Genomic DNA, 4180 nt, shown 5'->3' on the forward strand with positions numbered 1-4180 from the left:
CTGTCACGGTGCCTGTAAAAGTATCTTTATGCTAATGACCAGTGGGGCAACTAGAGGTTGCTTTCATTGCCATTTGCTAATTTTGGCTGAGTTTTTCACTGCATCCTTTTTGACCAGAATTTGCTTCAATCAGCAGGGTCTTGACTAGAAAACAAGTCCTGCTAGCCTTCTATCTCATTCCTCCCCTCAGAAATTATACACTCTTCCTTAATCTTTAGGAGGTTTCAGAAGGACAGAGGTCCATCTTCTGTAACTGCTTCTTGTTGATTTAATGGGCATAGGCCCTCCTAGGTTGCAGGAGCAACAATTCCTGGATACCTGATCTAAGGGGACCAAAGGCATAATGTTTTCATTTTCCAAGTCAGAAGATGGGATGGGTTCAAAACCTTTTGCCAGCTTCATCTTTATGTGGAATTGTTGTAACCCAAAAGACACAAACTTTACAAAGGGGTGAAACAAGCAAGGGCCAAAAATTAGTAGCAACACAATAGATAACAAAGGTCCTAGAAAAAGTCAAAACCTGGTAAGACTTTGAAAGGCAATTTTAATAATTGACCAGATATAGTTGGGATCAGTGCCCTGGTTATATCTATGTATCCAGGTAGCTTGTTCATCATTTGGTTGAATGTTAATCTCCATTTGTTCAGAGTTATTAATATAGGTAATGGTCCTCCTCTTGAACTTGGGGGGACTCATAAGAAACAGGCTTAATCCTGAACAGGTGTACCTAGCTAGTGATTCTCCGAAGCTTAACAGCATTAGGGGTGTTTAAAAATACCTGACATAGGCTGTTCCATTTTAGTTGTAATTGATCCTCAGGAAATCCTTCTTTCCAGGTTTTTATTGGGACTAGATCTCCTGGTTGAGCAGGGGAGCTAATCTTTTCCTTTGTGGCAAAGGGCAACTCAATTTCCATACTCTTGGAAGACCTTTTGAACTTGGCCTAAATTCCAATGGGAGGCATAGTTAGGAATGTCCAATCCTGTTTCTTGCCATAGCCTGAATTAATTTTTCAGGTTTCTTATAGCCAATTAAATGTTTTAGGCCAGACAGAAATGGAGGTAGGCAGGCACTAATTTACCCTTAAAACTGTTTTAAGCAATATAAGTAAAAAACCAACAGCCAAAACTAAAGTTACACGTTAAGAAAAAACAAGAGTATAGAATCAAGTTATACTGGAGGAAAACTTTGCTTTTATAGTCCTCTAATGCAAAATACTTTAGCATCAGGCCTATAACAACCATTAGAACTGGAGAAGAATAAATTACAAAGGCTGATGAAAAAGCTGAAGACAGTTATTTTAGACTTTCTCAAAAGGAAAATATGTTAAAAGTAGAGAGACATGACAGTTGAATTTCTGAGATATGAATCTGAGAAATGTAATAAAAAAAATAGGTTATAGTATTGAAAAGCAAAATTTCTTGAAATTTTATTAACAGCAAATCTATATCTTAAGAAAACCTTATTTTAAAATAGGAGACTATCTTCTAGAAAGATTATTTTAAACAACTGCCTTTGAATGACAGCCAACTTAATCGTACACAAAATTCCTTCATAAATCCCCCTTCATGAACCTCATCATGACTTACACAGACCATCTACAACATACTTGAACTTTCTGACTAGTCCTATACCACCTCTTTTATAAATAACCAGTCATTTTACTGTAGGACAATAATTTATCTTACAAGATCCTTTCTCATACAAAATTCTTTTACATTTATGTCATCCTTTACCAAAAATACACCTTCATATCCTTATCTTTCTTCATATATCTCTCTCTCGTACTTACTAGTTACTTTCCGCCTTATTTCATAAGTCACCTTCTCATGTCCATAATTTTATTTAACCTTTAAGTACTTTTAAGTGGTGCAAAAACAGTCTTTTTCACAAAAAGAGCATGTCATAACTTAGTATTTTTACCTGCCACACCAAGGGTTGCCCAAAGTTCCTCTGTAGAGATGGTAAGGTATCTAATGGGAGTCATGGGAGATATTGGGCTGTTTAAATCCTCTGCTCCCTTGCAAATGATGGGTTTGGGTAGCCAAGGCTCCCTTTGGCAATGGGGGCAGTCCCTTTTCCAATGGCTCTCTTGTTTGCAGAAGACATATTGATTCTGGCTTAAGGGCTGATGGATTAGGGGTTCTTATCTGAACATCCCAGACATCTCTCTTGGGACACTTATTTGGATTGAGTAGTCCTGAGGTGTCAGGGGGCTTAAAACAGTAACTAACAATTGTATTTTGCCTATTTCTTTTGATTTTCTCCTCTTCCTCTGCTCTGCTCTCATTGTAAATTCTAAAGGCCATGTTTAAGAGTTGGCTCGTAGGAATTTGAGGTCCATTTCTGCCTTTGATGACTTCTTCCTAATGTCAGAGGCAGAATGAGTGATAAAATGCATACACATGAAAGTCTGCCATTCTTGGGAGTCTGTTTCTGTATTAGTATATTTCCTGAATGCCTTAACCAAATGGCCTCAAAATATAACAGGAATTTTAGCCTTTCTCTGAGTTACTTCTTTAATCTTGTCATAATTAACTGGCTTAACTACATGCTTTTTCGTATCTTTTATTAAGCAAGTTACCATGTGATTTTTGCATTTGAGATCTTTGGAAACCCTCTGGTACTTCCACTGAGGGTCCATGTCTGGAACTGTATCTCCTTCCACATGATAACTGGCATGGTCTAAGTTACATGTGGCCACTCCATCTGCATATTTATGGACAGTACTCAGATCCTTCTGTTTCTTATCTATGGTACAGCAGGTGGACAATAATTTTTGTAAATCATGTGAAATTAAGTCAGATGACATAGTCAACTCAACAAACTCCTCAATGAACTTCCCTGGATCCTCCAAAAACTGGCCAAAGTTCTCCTTGCATAAAGCCAAATCACACATAGAAAAAGACACATGTACTCTGATTGATTGTCCCTCCCATCTCCATCAGCTACCTCCCACAATGGACACAGGTTTCATTTTAGGGGCTGATATAGGGGTCCCCTCCTGGTGGTACTGATAAGGCTTACTTCCTCGAGCAGTGAGAGGTATAGGCTGGGGCAAGTTGGATAAGGGGAAGGGGTGCCTGATGACCTTGTGGTGGAATCCTGCACTAGAGAACTGATGGGCCTCCCCTTAGAATTGGGAGACAGAGGAGGCTCCAGGGGAGTATGGAACATCAAGGGGGAATAACTAGGAGGGGTCACCTAGGTGCAGCTTCTTGGTGTCTGAAAGTAACATGAGCCAAACACATCCTACAGTTGTCCAGTAAAGGGCCATAAAAGCCATTACATAAGGGATCCCTCCCCATTTTCCTTCCTTTTTACATAATAAGTCCAATTGTAAAATAGTGTTATGACATAAACAACCATTTTTGGGTCTAATTTCTTGGTTTTCCAATGTGTATTGGACCCAAATGATGTCACAATAGAAAATGAGTTTGTTTTCTTTTAATCCTTCTGTACTGGCCCATTCTCATTCTGCTATAAAGAACTGTCTGAGATTGGGTAATTTATAAAGAAAGAGCTTTAACTGACTCAGAGTTATGCAGGGCTAGGGAGACCTCATGAAACTTACATCATGGCAAAAAAAAAGAAGGAAACACGTCTTTCTTCACATGATGGCAGGAAGGAGAAGTGTTGAGCAGAAGGGGAAAAGCCGCTTATAAAACCATCGGATGTCATGGGAACTCTCTCACTATCACGAGAACAGCATGGAGGTAACCACCCCCATGATTCAATTACTTCCCACCAGGTCCCTTCCACGGCATGTGGGGATTATGGGAACTACAATTCAAGATGAGAATTATTCAAGATGCATTAGTCTGTTTTCCGACTGCTAATGAAGACATATCTGAGACTGAGTAATTTATAAAAAAAAAAAAAAAAAAAGGAGATTTAAAGGACTCACAGTTCCACATGACTGGGGAGGCCTCATAATCATGGTGGAAGGCAAAGGAGGAGGGAAGGCACATCTTACATGGTGGCAGGCAAATGAGAGGAATGAGAGCTAAGCAAAAGGGGAAGCCCCTTATAAAACCATCAGATCTCATGAGACCTCACTCATTATCTTGACAACAGTAAGGGGGAAACCACCCCCATGATTCAATTATCTCCATCTGTCTCTCCCTTAACACATGGGGATTATTACAATTCAAGGTGAGATTCTGGTGGGGACAAAGAG

This window comes from Macaca fascicularis, chromosome 3 (assembly GCF_037993035.2).
Source record: "Macaca fascicularis isolate 582-1 chromosome 3, T2T-MFA8v1.1".
NCBI classification, from domain to species: Eukaryota; Metazoa; Chordata; class Mammalia; order Primates; family Cercopithecidae; genus Macaca; species Macaca fascicularis.